This window comes from Nelumbo lutea, chromosome 1 (genome assembly GCF_056320005.1).
Source record: "Nelumbo lutea isolate HS-2025 chromosome 1, American lotus-T2T, whole genome shotgun sequence".
NCBI lineage: Eukaryota > Viridiplantae > Streptophyta > Magnoliopsida > Proteales > Nelumbonaceae > Nelumbo > Nelumbo lutea.
This window is the reverse complement of record NC_142684.1, coordinates 149,678,125-149,684,124: the sequence shown is the minus strand read 5'-3', so window position 1 is coordinate 149,684,124 and position 6,000 is coordinate 149,678,125. Positions and strand designations below refer to the sequence as shown.

Sequence of the window (6,000 nt, the reverse complement as noted above, 5' to 3'; positions counted from 1 at the left end):
GGGATGGCTCCACCAAAGTCAGTAGCACTGGATCATGACCTCAAGTCCAATGGCTGGGGCACTTTGCTAGCTCAAACCGGTCCATGGGAGGCACCGCTTACGTGCTAAAGGGGGACGACTATAATGCAAGGCGACCATGCGCCGGAGAGGTGACTGGGCACCGATGTGATGGGTCTCCTGTATGCCAATGATGATAGGCACCTATGTGCCATGATGATAGGCAACCGCTTGGGCCGGAACACACCCGTGCGCTAGAGGCAACGAGGTAGCTCACTCAGCTTGGGCAAGGGGCTGGCGTGGCAAAGGGTCATGTTTGAGCCAGCCCCGCATGCCAAGCCTCCCTTGAGTGTCGGTAGCGCAGTTCCGGTCCAACACTGTCCCCATGAGCATGTGTGCGTCCATGAGGAACCCTGGTAGCCATGCTAGCCATTAACCAGGGCCGCCCCGCAAGGGATGAAGGTCTAGGAGTGCCGAGGTTAGGCACCCAAGGAGGTCGACCACCCCTCCTCAAAAAGTACGGTAAGCTTTTGGTGGTCTGCCTGAAGATTACATCAAATCTCTCAAAAATCTTATAGGCAAAAATGACGGTGATGTCCCTAACGTAAGCCTGTCAAGCGTAGGCAAGGCTAAGCCTATGTCAGACCATAACAATGTGGCACTTTTATTTTTTTCAGAATGCCTAAACTACCCTTTATGGTCAAAAATACCATTGGACCTTTGGTGGCAGTTTCTCTTCAAATAAGAAAGAAGAAAAAAAAGAAAAAAGTAGGCTTTGGAGGAGAAAAGGTATGGCTTGAAGACTGGTATGAAGGCTACAACAAGATAATCTATTATGCAACTGCTCATTCCAACATTCTCGGAAAAGTCCAATCTCCTCAACTTTGTAGATTGCTTTTTATTTTACTATTGTAGCTTCATAATTTGGTAGTCGACACATATGACCCAGTTTCAACATGAGCCCAAACTGCTTTGGCCAATATATCACTACAAAAAATTTTTCTCCTCAAAAAAGGAAGAAACAGGTCCATCTTCTTGTTTGGGTTGGTGATGGAGAATTTGCCATGCACTCTCTCTGTGGGAGTTCATACGATTACAAAGTTGCCATCTTTATCATTTTGTATGTCATAAAAAGGTTTTCAGTTTTAGTTCGGTTTGTGGTTATGAACCCTAGAATTTAGTTTTTTTTTTTCTTTTGAAATCGATTTTTGTATATCTTTTTTATTCTTCTCTCTATTTTCATGATGAATATTGGAGAAGTTAAATTGTTTATCTAGGTTTCATCCCTGTTATATATCTTGGGCATGTATTTCTGTTGGATGTACTCCTATGGACAATTACCTCATAGATTATGGATCACCCACTAATACATTGGGAAATCATGTATTTGTGTCCAATATATCCAATTCCATATTTCTTTCGACCTCTAGGAACATTTTTGCCAACACCACCGCTTCTTCCACCACCAGTTCACCTCTGTGTCAAACAATTCAAATCCTGATAGGACCTCTAATAAGCACAACTTTTCAATCCAAAAGCAAGGGATGCATTGGATTCGGCTATATTTCTTCCCATTTGTCAACCAAAGCTACAATATGAGCACAACAAGCTTCTCTATTTCAACTTAAGATTTTTTCCTACTTAGTAATTATCAAATACGAAATGGTTCTCTAATGAACGAGTATTTTATGAACATTACTCAGACAAGCTCACCCTCACTTTGTTGGCAGGGTGTGTGCCCTGTAGCTTCTTTTCTATTCCATCTCAGTGGAAATCTCGTTGTGATTTGCAGTGGTCACCTTTTTTTGGTATGTTTCATAATTTTTACCTCTTTACTTAAAGGAAGGTAAACATGGTCATTTTATATTTCCTATCAATATTTAAGGGTTTTGTCTATCATCATAAACTATGGGGATACTTTAACTGACTAGTAAGTGTGCATGTGCATTGCACGTGGTAATTTTAGATGATGATAATGATAGTAATATTGCATCCAAATTCTTCTATAAACTTTATGTATTTTTTATTTTTTGTTTTTTATTATTAATTGGATGCGGGTTGAAAATCCAAATCCGATTATGTAAACACCTCATCCAAATATGTGATAATCGGATCAAGTTGTGAAGTTTCAAAGATCATTGATAAGCCTACTTGCTTGGTTAGATTCTTCTTTTTCTAATATTTAATCTTTTTTGTGTATCTTTTTTTCTTTACTTATAAAAAATGTAAGATTTAAATAGAGCAATGGGGTGAAAAGTAGTAGTTCAAATTATAATTTTAAACCTCGTAATTAAATAGGAACTAAATTCAAAAATGAGTATTTTAGTCAAAAGAAAGTTCCACAATCTTATTCATATTTTCAATAGTAGTGTAAATATAGAATCATAGATGTGTTCATTTTTTTTTTTATAATTTTTTTTTGTATTTTTGTGTGTAAAAATAATTCTAATATGTCACACTTACTTTTTGTTTAGTATGATAAATATATGATATTATGCATGTGCCTAAATGTTTTTTTTAGAAAAATTATGTTTTTCTTTAATTTTTTATTTTATATTTTATTAACTTTTATTATTTATTTATGACATTAAATGTTAACATATTTGACCCAAAATTTGAACTATTGATCTTTGCCAAACAATAAAACAATTTCATTTTGGTAAGTTCTAAATTATGTATTTCATTTTCGCTACTAATAAAACTAATTATTGTTTATTATACTTATTTTTTAATTTGATTAATAAAAATATCATAAATGTGTAAAATTTTCTACATTTTTGTAAGTTTTTATATTTATTTTTATTACCTAACTATGATTTCATATGTTGATCAATTTGATTTGGATGGTTGAATTGCTTACCCACCACTTGGATTAAAAAATGATTTTGTTTCTGAGTGAGTTTTAAAATATATAGGTTTATATTGTTAAAAATATTGATACATATCTAATTTAATAAGAGAAAAAGAGGGTTAATGAGAGGGGATTAAATTAGATGGAAACTAAAGCTACATTTTCAACTTTAACATTAGAAATGTACTAATTATGAGTATTTTAATAGCTATTAAAACTGGTATAAAATAGCTTTTATACAACAAAGAAATAAATAGAAACAAGTTTCACATTTTTATATATAATAATATAGATTATACAAACATAAGCTCTATGTTTAATAAATATATGGATAGTTCAAGTATTTAACCCTAAATAAAATATAAATCAGATGAATTGGATGGATTAAGTATGTTAAGACACCGCAGGGGGGAAGAAGGAACGAGGAGTGGGGAGTGCACATGCACGCAAGGGGGTGACGTCATTCTATCCCGCAGAGACTCCGATAATTGTTGTTGTAAGTTGTTGGAGAATATGTTTGGTCATTTCGATCCTTAGGATTGATTTGCGCGGGGGAACATGGATGAGGTGATACCGTGACAAGTTGACAACTGCCGCCGATGCGTCACCCTACTCCCAGTCGGCGTCATCATCATCTTCTCTTCTCCCCGTGAACCTCCCTCTCCTCCCTGCATTCTTAGCCTTCGCTCTCGCCCAATTTCCGAAGCCCTTGGCCACCCGGTTCGTATTATCCGTCTCTGCTTCCTTCTTATTCTTTTCATTTTTGAAATAATTCAGATTGGGTCACATGCTTGGAATGAGAATGCCATTATACCTTTATTGCCAATTATTTACTTAAACCGGTGTTGGACATTATGTTTTGTTTGATGGATGGATTTATCGATTTAGAATACGAGATGCGTTTTTTTAGTTTTCTTTTCAGAATAGTGAATTACTGGAGATAACCATGAATTGTACTCAAGGTTTTTTTTTTTTTAAATCAGTACTTCAGTTTATCGATTATGGGGTGATGGGGCTATCTGGTGCTGCCTCCTCGAGGACAGCTCCGATGATAGGTCGAATGGCCGAGCTGCAAGAAAACCATAATAGTACCCGGGGTGCTTTACTCGGGGTGGGCAATGCTTAAATTATTGATTATGTACTGTGAGAGCTAAAATGTCAGGAAGCAAGAGAGGTCTTGCGCGTACCTTTTCTAATCAATGGGGCGCCATATAGGCATAGGTAATCATGAGCTTCACTTAGCGCATTGCAGGAATCAGCCCCATCTATGGGGCAATGTGATCCCAGAGGATTCGAAGACGATTAAGCGCATGCCGAAGAAGCCGATCATCATGTCAGGCGGGTCACCAGCTAGGTGGCGTCAGCATGCGATGTGCCCGAGGTGCTCACGAGGTGGAGTCCATCATCTAGGCGAAGGCACGTCATTGCCTATGTGGCGCCAAAGTGTTAAGCAATGGTTCGGAAGTGTCACGTGGTGTGATGTCACTAGAGGGCCAAATTCCCTCATCATGGGGGTTTGGAAATTGTGTCTAGATTTTTTTTCCTGGTAGCGACTTAGCTGGTAGTACAAAAATTGTTTCAAGATATTTTTATCAGATTCCCTGCTCACGGTTGTTTTAAGTTTGTTATGTTATGCATCTGTGGTTAGTCCAAAGGGAAGGCAGATATAGTCATGATATTTCAATGAGCTATAACTGTTTGTCTAGACCCGTCCATTCTTACTGTAGGAGATTTGGATTAGAATGTTGAAAACGGAAAATTCAAAAGAAAAGATAACTGAAATTTTGGAACTTTTAGTCAAGTAAATTAGCTAGGTTGGTATTATTTTAGTTTGATCTCCGGTTTCTTGGTCATTATTTTTTCTGATCATTAAAAAGCATTATGTTGCATGTATTTTAACCAAGTGTTTCATTCTTTTATGTGTACATGGTCATTTCATATAATTGTTACCCATTTCTCTGAAACAAGTGTTTTAATAAACGACATAAAGCTAATTTCAAATAAATTCTTGTTTGTTGATATTTTTTATCTAATTGATTTCGTTCACCATTGTTTTTCATGGAGCTTGTTAAAGCTCCGAACTAATCTATCCATTATTACCCAGTGATTTTTCTTTTGTTCAATCTGCATTTGGTCTAGTGTGCAGAGTGTGAAGCTCTTAATAGTTATGCCTTCACAAATTTGATCATAGAACTGGTGTTCATGAAATCAATTGCTCCTTCTAGTTAATACTAGCAATCCATAGCACCAACAGAAAGTGCTTATGGACTGGATTTATTTTCTGAGATTGGACACTTCATAAAGCCATTGCTTTTTGTTAATTAGAGAACTTGGTTTGTATTTTATCACTTACTTTACATCATCCTGTGATTGTAATCTTTAGATACTATTACTACCATTTATGGTCCCCCATATTTTTGCTGCTAGCTCTTATCTTAATTCCATTGTTTTGTAATTTTTCTGTCATGCATTTATCTTAGATATGCTGTCAGGATTAATTGTTGTGGAATTTTAACAGGTAATGTATGATGCTAGTGGGATTAGACTTCATGCTGGCCAACAAGTTGAAGTAAGATTTTGTAGCTTAACATTCTCAGATCTTTTGGTTGTGTTCTAAGTCTCTTAAACTTAAAAAGGTCCTTAAGCCATAGTAATCGAAGAAGTAAATCATTTGATTTCGACTTAATTTGTAATTTGCTGATGAATTTTTTTGGGTGGTATTATTTATACCATTTTATTCATTGTCATTCTTGTTTTCACTTGATAATTTGTGAATTGTGAATTTGTATTGTATGTATTTGTCTGTAGTCAGTTCTATAGAAGAAGAGGAGAATAAAAGAAAAAGAGGTTTAGAAGAAATGGGCAACCCCTCTCTCCAGCCCTCCCAGGCCCATTTAGCCCAGGAAGGAAGTTACACAAGTAAATGTTATGACATAACATAAATAGGCCCAAGCCCACAATGCTAGGCTACACAACACTCCCCCTCAAGTTGAGCATAGATATCTATCATGCCCAGCTTGCATAACAGCTCCATAAATCTGGATTTTGTGAGTCCTTTAGTGAAAGCATCAGCTAGTAGTTTTGTTGATGGCATATAGGGAATACAAGGTTCTCCAGAGACAATCCTTTCACATACAAAATGTCTATCTATC

At 36.3% G+C, this 6,000-nt stretch overlaps 1 protein-coding gene across 18 annotated transcripts in view; it reads left to right on the top strand.

The window, feature by feature from the left end:
- The first annotated feature begins 3,220 nt into the window (after positions 1-3,220).
- Positions 3,221-6,000, top strand: part of LOC148878315 (glycosyltransferase BC10-like) — a 40,142-nt gene continuing 37,362 nt past the window's right edge. For 10 of the 18 annotated variants that reach the window (XM_088952823.1, XM_088952738.1, XM_088952732.1 and 7 more), the window contains exons 1-2: positions 3,221-3,568; positions 5,367-5,417. The gene's annotated coding sequence lies outside the window, so the exon portion shown is untranslated. The remainder of the gene's footprint in view (positions 3,569-5,366; positions 5,418-6,000) is intronic. The other 8 variants (XM_088952782.1, XM_088952713.1, XM_088952791.1 and 5 more) reach the window with 2 other exon arrangements.